The 12528-nt window shown below is 45.5% G+C and overlaps 1 protein-coding gene across 4 annotated transcripts in view; it reads left to right on the forward strand.

The window, feature by feature from the left end:
• Positions 1-12528, forward strand: part of JADE2 (jade family PHD finger 2) — a 214210-nt gene that overhangs the window by 13078 nt on the left and 188604 nt on the right. The window lies entirely within an intron of this gene.

Genomic DNA, 12528 nt, shown 5'->3' on the forward strand with positions numbered 1-12528 from the left:
GTGTGTATTGAAACAAAATATAAGATTCCTAGCGCTGGAAAGACTTATATGCCTTGTTCTTCCCGTTCTTTGAAGGATTAACTACTGTGTAAACAAGGTGCCTGGTTTACGTTATGGCCTTTCAGAGGGCAGGAACAGCAAAGTGCTGTAATAATGCATTTCTATGACTGACTATGGAAGGAATCTTATTCATTGTTTCACTGAATTTATCAATGTCCCCCCCCCCAACCAGAGTATGCTCCCACTTCAGGCTATACAGCTACAGACAGTTGTGATCCTATTGTGATAAAGCCACTCCAGTTTTCTATGTGGTTCTTCTGATGCTTCAGATTTAAATTCTAAACTACAGATGTAGCTAGTGTAGGACTTCCCCAGCACCTGAAATGTAATTTATACTGACAACTCAATCAGTTTTGCAGGGTATTGGTTCCTTTGCTTTCTCTACACCTCTGTTGACCCTCTCCTAATTACCAGAGAAAGTATTATCTGGCTCTTGTTTTTAAATACTCCAATCCAAAGGCGACTGATGTTCTGTTAGGGATAATTTGACAAATGTCTCCTCAATTTGTTAAAAAATAGATTTTTCACAACTTGGCTTATAAATAAAGTAGAAGTTTGAATATTACATGAAATGGTCTCACCATTCTAAACATTTGGGAAACTTTAAATTTCAAGACACTAAGACAATGCAGACTAACCTTTGGAACATGTTAATGATTAAAATTAAATGGAAAAACAATATTTTTCTGGGGCTGAAAATAGATATAAGATGGAATGAGAGTTTGAATTATGTATTATAGAAACATACACTGGGTCATTAATCCCTAAGCCTTCAGACTGTTTCTACAGACTGATTACCATGGCCCTCCAGACATTTTGGACGAATGTCTTCCTTAATCCTGTTGGGAGATGGATTGAATGTAGTCTTTTCTTCATGCAAGGCACAGGTGTTAACCAGCCACATTCTGATTCTTTCATTTGGCATAGATTCAAAAACCTGTAGTGAATTTTCACCAATAATATGCTGTGTGTGATCATGTGACAGCAAGGTACGTCACTAGTTTTGTCAGAAAAGGGCACAACAGTCATAAGTGTCACTAGTGGGGGAGGGCAAAACTGAGAATGTCAGCCTCTGTTCAGTTTACTAAGTAATGCCGTATCCTAATGAATAGGGAAAGTTTGAAGCAATCTTACTATTCTTTAGAACTATCTTATGATTATACCTTTCTTTGAGATACAAGTTCTTCATGGCTAATTTTGTATGTTTCTTTGAATGTAGACTGAGGGTAGGTGGTGCAGAAAGAAACAGGCTGGAGTTCTGGTTATAAGATTTTTTTTCCCCCACAAGAGAAATTTGCAAAGATCCCTAGTAGAGTAGAAGGCATGTTTGCATTTTTTTTTAAGTATGAGGAAATGTTTTACACCATCCTATAAAGGAATGACTTCCACTGAGTCATTTGAAGAAAAAAGTACCGTAAAGATTTTTATTTGCAGTGGGAACAAATTATTTCCCTTTCTCTCTTTGCTATGCAGGATGACTCTGGTTCTCCTGAGAACAGCTTTCATGAATGTGCAGTTTAGTGATCATGAAGAAAGCACTGGTGCCCTTTAGCCTGTCTTCCCCTTTTGCCACTTATCATAAGGATAAATAGGTTGGTTAATAAGACAGGATAGCCCCAGGAATTCTGAATTTGGTTGGTTGCCAGTGAAATTACCGTAATCATGATTAGAAGTCTTCTTTGCTTTTATTAAAAAATATAATTTTAATAAATATTTTTCCCAGTGGGGTATTTTTAAAGAAAGTTGTATCAATTCCAAGGCTTTTATGAGTCCTTTTGCTTGAATTCTGAAATAGAACTGTATTCACCATGGTTATAAATGTGGGCTTGATTTGTATTACTTCATGCTGCAGATGGAAAGAAATTTTACCTGTAAATTGTAGACTATAGAGGCAGAATCCAAATTTAGCCGGGAGCTCTAACTTTTGATTCCCAAAATGTAGAGGAAACATTTGATGAGATAACTAAAGAAAGTCTAGGACAAAGCTTGTTCTGGACATGTCTAACCTAATTATAGAATTTGTGGGTGGGAAGGGTCCAAACATATTTTTCTACCAGTACTACTGCTTTCTTGCCAAAAGAACTATTAATAGGGAAATATGGAATAGTTATACCATATCTTTTGAATTCTGCCCTTAGGAGAACTCCCTGTGGAAGCAATGAATCTCTCAGCAGCATTTCCCCCCTCAGCAAAACATTTTAATGATATTTTACCTATCTAAGAAAACATTAGCTTTATTTTTTTTAAGAAAGTACTATATTATTAACATAAGGGCTAAGCTGTGTTGAACTGTCCATCTAATTTCAGCTGAGAAAATAAGAACCAAATGGATTGCTAGAGGGTAGTTAGTGATTCAAAGATTTCTAAAATGGCTTTGGGGTTTGCTATTTCTTTCCTGGCTAAGTTTAAAACAACAACAACAGATAAATAGGAAGAACAAATGGAAAATTGTTTTATTTCTTTTTCAGCACAACCCAGCATGTGCTTTTTTCCTTCTTTATCACAAAATAAGTCACCAGAGACAGGAAAAAAAGCAAGTAGAGATTCTAATAGCCAAAGCATTTCAGAGAAAATTATTTGATGACTAATAACTTCGCTGCTTCTCCAAAATTGCCCCCTAAAATGATAACCTACTTAAAACCTACTTTAAAAAAAAGATTGTAATTCTAAGCATGCATTGGATTGATGTAGGAATTTGTACTCTTCAATGGTTGAATATCTCAGCAGCATTCAAAATCATCAGCCATGGTCTCCTTTTGGATTTTCTGTGAGGTTATGGAGATTGGAGGCACAGTTTTGTAACTTTTTTTGGTCAGCTTCCTGAGCAAAGTGTCCCAATCAATGTTAGGTCAGGAGAGATCAAGCCCTCCATTAGTCATCCATTGTGTGCCCCTTCACCCCCCACCCCCCACTGATGGCCTTCTCTCTTGTCTTTTTTAACATCCGTATAAAACCCCCTCAGTTTGGAACCTAATATCCATATGCTGATGAAGTTCATTATACATTGAGAGCTTATACCAAATAGGAAATGTGGTGGAAGTCCTAGTGCTGGAGGTTGTGAAAGGTCTAATGGGGTGAAATAAACTAAAACTAAATTACAGCACAATATAAAGAAATGTCTGGTTCCATGATAGCTTTGTATAGTATTCTTTATGAGGTTATAGTCTTTCAAAAGGACCCGATGAGCAGTTTGGAAGTTCTCCTGGACTTGGACTTCCTGCTGGAACTGCAGGTAGGAGCTGCAGCCAGGAGCCTTGTCTGGTAGCTGCAGCAGCACATCCATCAGTTGCACTTGTTCTTGGACCTGAAGATACTGAAGACAGTAATTTGTGGGTAGCTTTCAGACTATTGTAATTTATTCTAGGTGTGGTTGTCTTTGAAGATGACTTGGAAGCAGCAGCTGGCACAGAACTCACCTGCTCACCTGCTAACCAATGCTAGTTAGTTCAGCCTCTCTATTCCAAAAGTTGCACGGGTTGCCAGTAGGATAATGGACCTAATTCAAAATTCTGATTGTTTGCTTTTAAAAGATTATATGGCTTAGGTCCTTACTATCTTTGGGACTGCCTTATCCAAATGGAATCTGCTTGCTGCTGGTCCTCCATCTTAGATTAAATGATGCAGACTTGTAAAATACATTCTCAGTGGCATTCATGTCATTTTAAAATAGCTTATTACCTGAGAGGGGTAGCACCCTTTTATTTTTCAGATAGTTGGTGAAAACTATTGTCTTCTTTAGGATTTTGGGGATAGTTAATTTTAATGAAAAACAGATTTTTGAAACGGTTTAAAGTTGTTTTAGCATAGTAAACTACCTATATTTGTTTAATTGGGCAGCATGCAAATAATTGGAATTTTAAAAAAATAATATAGAAGTTCCAGAATTCCCAGTCAACAGGGCCAGATATACTCCTAACATATTTGAAAGGTGCCAGATTCAGGAAGATTCAATTGCACAAATAGTTACCATCTTTACTTATGGGCTTCCAGAAGCCTCTGGATGGTTGTTACTGAAATTCAAGAAGTGGGACCGGGAGTGTGATATAATTCACAGAGAGATCTGCAGAAACCAGAGAGATTTGTAAGCCTGCCTGTTCTCTGCATGGGAGATTGGCACAGCTAACAGAGAAACAGTGCAAAGAATGTAGAGAATACCACTTACTCTGCTGGATGGGGAAACCTAGTAATCTAATCTGCAGATTGTTGTTATTTCAAGACTCTAGAACCACAAGCAACTATCAAAGCCTGACAGAATTTCTTTTAGAGGAAACTGGAAGAAGCAATACAATTGGTTGTCAGGCGACTGTGAAAAAACACCCACCCTTCCTTTCTTTGAGAGAAGGGGTCCTTGGTGCTCTCTGAGCTTGGTCGTTTTCTTGCAGATATTTCATTACCCAAATTAGGTAACATCATTAGTGCTAGTGATGACCGCAGCACTGATGATGCTACCTAGTTTGGGTAATGAAACAAAACAACCAAACTCAGAGAACATCAAGAACCCCTCATTTCAACCCTGAGCTACAAATATTTTCCTTTATTGGATTCTTTGAGAGATAAGTAATGGAAGAGTAGAGTCCTCAGCCCACTTTGTAGCAATTTACGGTAGTTAACTGCCAGGCTTTGTGACATTGTGTGCTGGTAATCTCCCCATGGGAAAATGCTGCCAGCATGGGGGCATCTCGCATTTGTATGGCTCCTCTTCTATGAATGGATAATTGAACTATAGTCTGCCCCATTATTTGCAACGTTATGGGTTTATGATGAAAGAGATTTTGATAATTGCTCAACAGTTCTCATGTATAATGCGCCTAAAAGGCAAAACGTTGACTCTCCAAGCTGGTATTCCGTTTTTGGTGCTTCAACATTCAACGCCCAGATGCGGACCGGTGGAGCCGAGACTTGGTTGCAAATCTATTTCAGGAAAAAAATATTTCAAGAATACAATTCTTATTATAGGTAGTCCTCCACTTACAACAGTTCATTTACTGACTGTTCAAAGTTACAACGGCACTAAAAAAAGTGACTTATGACCATTTTTCACACATACATTTTGTAGCAGCCCCATGATCGTGTGATCAAAATTCAGATGCTTGGCAACTGATTCATTCTTATGACCACTGCTGGGATCATGTTATCACCTTTTGCAACCTTTTGATAGGCAAAATCAATGGGGAAGTCAGATTCACTTAACAACAGTGTCATTAATTTAACAACTGCAGTGATTCACTTAACAACTGTGGCAAGAAATGTTGTAAAATGGGGCAAAATTCACTTATCAAATATCTCACTTAACAACAGAAATTTTGGGCTCAATTTTGTTGTAAGTCGAGGACTACCTGTATTGATTTTTTTTACATTGCATGCAATTAAGCAGACCCTGGCCATCTCTCAGATGCTACAGTTCAGCGTGACTCATCTGAGGTTGAAACTCTTAATAGGTGTAAAGAGCATGAGGTTGAAAAAGGCTGCTATAATTGTATCTGGCCTTTAGGTTTGTACATTAAACAAATAGTTGAACTCCAAAGCCCTTTTTGATTCCACATGTTATCACAATTTCCTCACCACCCAAATAGTGTCTTCCTTGTGTGTTAGAAATGCGATTCTCAAAATTCCCACTAACATGTCTGAACATTTTGGAAGTTGTAGCTTCAAAGCTACCAGATTAGGGAAGACAGAATTACAAGGTAAGATGTTGCAAGCTCCTATCTAGGAGAGAAGCTTGACGTAAAAGGAAAATGAGCACCAGACTTTTAGCATCATTTTACAAGTGGAAAAATTACACAGCTTTATAAAAAATCCTGCTATTCTCCTGTCAGGGTGGTCACGGCAGTCAGGATGGTCAGGATGGGAGGCGACACGGGTGTGAGCTGTTTAGGACCGAGTCTGCAGAGGAAACGAAGCCCCGCCTCCCTGCTCCAGGAGTCAGTTTTTTCGACTCGGTGGAGTAGGACAGGCGTGTCTTTCAGCTTCTCCTCTTCAGACCCGGCTTTATCAGCGAAAAATTCCAGCGTGAACGACATCGGAGTCCGCTGAAGACCGCTAGACGGTGGGGCGGCCGGCTGGCTGAGCCCCTGGCGCGCACGAGCCTGCTCTTCCGCGCTACAACCTTTCTCGCCGATTTCAAGCGGAGGCTGCAACTCGGGCCCTGCCCTGCAGCCGAGAGACGCCTTCGGCCATTCCGCGCCGCTTTCAGCGCGCCAAAAGGAAATTTGGCCGCAGCGTCCACGGAGCTCCCTCTTGATCGGGAACCGCTGAGCTCCTTTATCATCCAGAGTTTCCAGCGACGGGCGGCAACGGGCGGCGCAGTAAGTTCGGCTATTTCCCGGAGGTTTTAAATTTACCGCCCTTCAGAAGCGCTCAAAATGGCGGACGCCAGTGTAAATTTGGTTTCCCGCTCTAAGAAGAGCAGGGAAAAGAGAGCCCGAGAGCCCGATCCTGAGGAGGGTTGTTCGGGCACCAGGATTTCCAAGAGGGCCAAGAGCCAGGAGGGCCCTAGACCATCAGGGATTCGCTCCTCGTCCACTTCCAAGCACACTAGGGACGAGGAGCGTCGTCATAAGGCCATGGAGAGGGCCTTTAATAAGGCCTCTTCTTCGTCCTCGGCCAAGGGGAAGTCCCGGGCCGATAATGTGACTTCAAAGGAGAACCGCCCAGCTGGCCAAACTTCTACCCCTCCTGAAGCACCTGCTCTTTCTCCTGACCGTTCCGCTCAAGAGGATAGTGTCTCACTTTCTGACGCTGCAGCGGTATTTCAAGGAGATCAAGAGGCTGAGGTGGGGGTTTCCGAGCCACGGCAGGATCCCCAGATTACGGCACCTCTGAACCAAGATCGGAATGCTCCTCTGGCCTCAGGCATGGTTAATCAAGGGCAAGCTATTTCTCCAGAGTTAGCCAATTTAATAGCGCAATCCATAAGGCAAGGTATTGCCCAGGGACTGCAGGAGAAAGCCTCTTCCAGGGTTTCTGAATATCTGGATGACCAGGCCCTCTCGCTTCGTTCAGTTCCTATTGAAACTTCTCATCAACATCACGCTCGAGCCCTATCTCCATCCAGGGCTAGTCAGGGTTCTATCTCGGCTGAGGAAGAAGAAGGTGAAATTTTAATTGACCAGGATTTGTCGGAAGATGAAGGGTTGCAGCCTGACCAACCCTCCTTCGTGGGTCTTTTTCGACCACATATGTTCCGGTCTCTATTGTTTAAGGCCCAAACTACCACCCGCTTGGGCATTCCTGGGTCTAAGCCTTCAGAACAGGCTTCTATATCTGATCCAACTGCAGCCTTGTTCGAGGAGCCTACGGTGATGACCGAGACCATTCCGGCTCCCAAGTTATTCACAGAAGTCTTACAGAGGCAGTGGAAGTTCCCAAGCTCAGGGCCTGTGCCCAACTCCTTAGATCGACGGTTTTACCATTTGGCATCCGAATATGCCGACCTCCTACAAGTTCCAAAGGTGGACGCCCCTATAGTGGCCCTTTCTTCTTCAACCCCCTTGTCGGGTCCCCCTGAGGAATCGTTACGCCCTGAGGATCGGAAAGCCGAGAGATCTCTGATCAAAGCTCACCAATCGTCAGCATGGTCTACCCAGGCCTCCTCGGCAGCCTCGTTCTTTAATAGGGCCTCAATCCTATGGCTAAAACAATTACAAAAACGCATTCCGGGATCTGATGTTCGTTCACACCAAGATTTAACAAAGATTTTAGCGGCGGTGGAATTTTCGGCCGACGCCACCTTGAACGCGGCGCGCTTTTCGGCCAAAGCCATTGGTTCTACGATTACATCGCGGAGATTGCTCTGGTTGAAGAACTGGCAAGCTGACATCCGCCACAAGTGGCGCCTTGCCTCCTCCCCTTACGCGGGAGTCAACCTTTTCGGGGCTCCCCTGGACCCACTGCTTATTGAGACCCGCGACCACCGCAAGATCTTGCCATCTATGTCTCGTCGGTCGGAATACCGCCAGTCTGGTTCCTTTCGCTCCTCGGCCTTTCGTTCCTCAGAATCACCAGCCTTTCAACAGCGCTACCACCGTTCCTTCCAGGCCAGAGGACCTCCTTCCCAGGATCTTCAGGTCAGACAGGGGCCCCGATTTCCCTCTAGGAGAAACCAACGAGGGGGACGTAGCAGACCATTTCGCAGATCTCGTTAATGTTCCCCAGTCATCTGCGATTGGTGGGCGTTTGACCCTTTTTGCCTCCAAATGGGAGGCTACTGTTTCGGATAATTGGGTTAAGAATGTTGTTAGATTTGGCCTTCCTCTTGAGTTCAGATCCACACCCCCTGAGTTATTTTTACGTTGCCCTGTTTCCCTGGTTAGGTCTAAGAGGGCCAGGGTGGAGGCTTCCATTACACATCTGTTGGCCTCCAGGGCTATTCAGCCAGTTCCTACCTCGGAGTTTGGGAAGGGCTTCTATTCCCGTTTATTTCTCGTCCAAAAGTCCTCCGGAGATTGGCGCCCCATCCTCGACCTTAAATCCTTGAACCGGCACATAACTTATCGCCGGTTCAAGATGCAATCCCTTCAAACAATTTTGCTTTCCCTTCAGGTGGGGGATTTCATGTCATCTATTGACCTAACTGAGGCCTACCTCCACGTTCCTATACTTCCGGAACACCGTAAATACCTTCGCTTTTGTTATAATGGGAAACACTATCAATACCGGGCCCTTCCCTTTGGCCTTTCATCAGCACCCAGGGTTTTCACCAAAATTATGGCGGCCCTTATGGCTTATATCAGTAATCTCCCCATACGGGTTTTGTTTTACCTGGACGATATTTTAATTTTGTCTCGTTCAGCTACTCAAGCCCAACGGGATTTAGGTTTGACCCTTAGCATCTTGCAGGAACACGGTTTTTCCATTAATTGGCGGAAAAGCCACTTATCCCCTTCCACTAGGCTACAACACCTAGGGGCCATTATAGATACTGTTTCCTCGGAGGTTTTCCTGTCTCCGGACCGTATCTTGAGTCTAAGGTCTCTGGCTGCCCGAGTACAAGGACAACGCTCAACTTCCATCCTCACTTTGTCTTGTTTGCTCGGCAAAATGGTGTCTGCGTTTGGAATCGTCCCTTGGTCCAGGTTGCACAGCAGGGACCTCCAGTGGTTCCTCCTGCCCTTTCAGCGGTCCCGACGGGGTTCATCAGCCATTCGGGTGATCCTTCCCCCGCACGTGAGGCAGTCTCTGGCATGGTGGGCCTCCGACAAGATCTCCAAGGGCAGTCTTTACCGCGAGCCCCAACGGCTAATCCTGACAACAGATGCCAGCCTGTCGGGTTGGGGCGCACATCTAGAGACCCATCTTGCGCAGGGACTTTGGTCCTCCCTGGAGTCGCAGCTCAGCATCAATGTCTTAGAGCTTCGGGCCATTTTCCTCGCACTCCAACGATTCCAACCCCTGTTGCAGGGCCGAGACGTCCTCGTCCTAACGGACAATGTGTCGGCCAAGGCCCATATCAACAGGTTGGGGGGGACGAGGTCTCGGCTTCTGATGCGAGAGGCGCACAAGATAGGCGCCTGGGCAGAAAACAACCTGACTTCCATCAAGGCGGCGCACATTTCGGGGATAGAGAATCGGACAGCGGACGCCCTCAGCCGGTCCACTATAGATCCAGCAGAGTGGAGCCTGCACCCAGATCTCTTCCAGGACCTGGTACGACGATTTGGTCTCCCGGCCATAGATCTATTCGCCTCGGAGTCCAACCATCAGACACCTCGGTTCTTCTCCAGATTTCCGACTCCGGGTGCGGAGGCAATAGACGCTCTACGCAACAGCTGGCCGTCGAACCTTCTCTTGTACGCATTTCCTCCGATTCCCCTGATTCCTCTAATCATCAGGAAGCTCCTACAAGATCGGGCGGAGCTCGTTCTCATTGCTCCCTTCTGGAGTCGCCGTCCTTGGTTCGCGGATCTGAGGGCCCTCTCCGTTCTACCACCCTGGCGGATTCCGGAGGATCGGATCGTACTGCGGCAGGGGCCCCTGATCCACCCGGACCCACAATGGCTATGCTTAACCGCGTGGAGACTGAGCGGCTCCTGTTGACAAACATTCCCCTTTCTCAAGGGGTCATCACCCTTATCCAGGCCTCCAGGAGGGACTCCACAACAAGGATTTACGAGGCTACCTGGCGGTCCTTCTCTGCATGGTGTCGGAAACTCCGCCAGATACCAACCTCCGCTTCCTTGGAGCAGGTTTTAGAGTTTCTGCACGAAGGGTTTGTCTCGGGCCTCTCGCCTAACACCCTGCGACGCCAAGTAGCGGCTCTCTCTTCCGTGCTCTCCTGTGGTTCGAGAGATCCCATTTCTCGTCATCCCCTGGTTCGACAGTTCCTCCGGGGTGCCACTAACGTCCGCCCTCCTCCGGTTAGGCGTTTCCCGACGTGGGACCTTCCTAAGGTCCTCTCGGCCCTTACCAAGTCTCCGTTCGAGCCCTTGCGGGAGGTGTCACTCCGATTCCTCTCTCTGAAAGTTGCCTTGTTAGTGGCTGTCACCTCCGCTCGAAGGATCTCAGAGATGAATTCTCTATCAGTCCGCAAAGAGCTATGCACCTTTTTCCCGGACAGAGTTGTCCTCAGGCTGGACCCTTCCTTCGTCCCGAAGGTGAACTCGTTATTCCACAGGTCCCAGGAGGTGATTCTACCGAACTTTTGCCCTCGACCACGACATCGTCTGGAGCACGACTGGCACACGTTAGATGTGCGGCGGGCGGTCAAGGTTTATATCGCTCGTACCTCTGCCATTAGACGAACGGATGCCTTCTTTGTATCCTTTTTGCCCGCGTCCCTGGGGCTCAAGATTTCTTCCGCAACCTTGGGCAGATGGCTTCGAGCCTGCATCTCAGCGGCCTACGTCTCTCTGTCTCTACCGGTCCCTCGGGGCATCACTGCTCATTCCACGAGAAGCGCCTCAACTTCAGCGGCCTGGGCGACTAGGGCTCCGGTGGAGGAAATCTGTCGAGCGGCCACATGGGCCTCTGCTAACTCCTTCATCAGGCACTATCGACTGGACTCTTATGCCTCTGCGGATGCAGCCTTTGGCAGGAGAGTCCTCCAGCAGGTCCATCTGGCTTCCTAGGTCCGGGGCCGGCCAGGACCCTCCCGACAGGACACAGAGCTTGGGTATGTCCCATCCTGACTGCCGTGACCACCCTGACAGGAGAATGAGCGTTGGTACCTACCTGATACGCTCCTTCTCTGGCTGGTGGGCACGGCAGTCAGCCCCTCCCTCTTGGGCCGTCCCCGGCCTGGTAGGATTCTCGGGGGGGGGGGTTACACTTACCTCTATTTCTTCATTTGTTTCCTCTAGACACGCCAGTCTGCAGGCAATTCCTCGTCTCAAAACTGACTCCTGGAGCAGGGAGGCGGGGCTTCGTTTCCTCTGCAGACTCGGTCCTAAACAGCTCACACCCGTGTCGCCTCCCATCCTGACCATCCTGACTGCCGTGCCCACCAGCCAGAGAAGGAGCGTATCAGGTAGGTACCAACGCTCAATCTCTGCAAAGTTATTTATTGCGCAGATTAGCGAGCTTGTGCTGGCACACAGATTCTATAGAGTAGTATGTTCTCATGGAACTCATTTAGTTCACTAGATCAAGCTGCTTCTTGCATTCTAATGGATTTCCCCCACATAAATTCTATTTTCAAGAAAGCGCACATAAGTGTAGGTGTAAAAAATAAAGGACAGAAGTAGTAGTAAGTAGCAAAATGATTGGTTTAAGTTGATGAAAAATAGGGTAGTAGAATTTTATAGGTATATTTCATTTACCCTGATTTTAGATCTAGATAGTACGCCATTAAATATAACTCACAGGCACTGCATTCTAAGGGAATTGTGTAAGTTAGCACAAGAACTTGACTAAATATTTTTCTGTTCTTAGCTTCAAGAAACAGGAATTACCCTATTATAGGTTTTTTTTTTTTACCTTTGTCCTTTTGGAGTTTTTACATTGACCTAGTCAGCAAAAATCAATACTGTGTTCACTTGGAATTTCAGCTCTATAAACTGTCTTCAATCCATCTTCAGTACCTTTTTCTCTCCCTGAAATCTAATAGCCGTCAAGTACAAGGCTGGTTTAATAACATCTGTTCCCTCTGAATTACTGGAGAGAAGTATTGATATAGCCATATTGTCAAGAAGTAATTTTAATCATGTTTTGACAGGGCAATTTTTTATCACAGCATTGTCAGTAAAAATGTTTATGTTAGTTCACTGTTATTATCATTCATAGTGGTATGTTAAAACATTGCACATGTGTTGGAGATGAAAGCAGTACTTAAGATTTTATGATTTAGTATTTATGGGAATTCCTTTGCAGATTGTCATCTCCTCCAAAGGATAATGGCATCCTGTGGTCTTGTCATCAAGTGCAATTTTCTTCTAATAGCTCTAGTGATTAAACCACAAACAAAACTATTTTCCATACTTTGGTTGTTCTTTCCTCCCTCAGCCTTAGAGAAGTTAACAGTATCTATTTGGC

Source organism: Pantherophis guttatus, chromosome 2 (genome assembly GCF_059756535.1).
Source record: "Pantherophis guttatus breed Tessera chromosome 2, ASM5975653v1, whole genome shotgun sequence".
Classification (NCBI taxonomy): Eukaryota; Metazoa; Chordata; class Lepidosauria; order Squamata; family Colubridae; genus Pantherophis; species Pantherophis guttatus.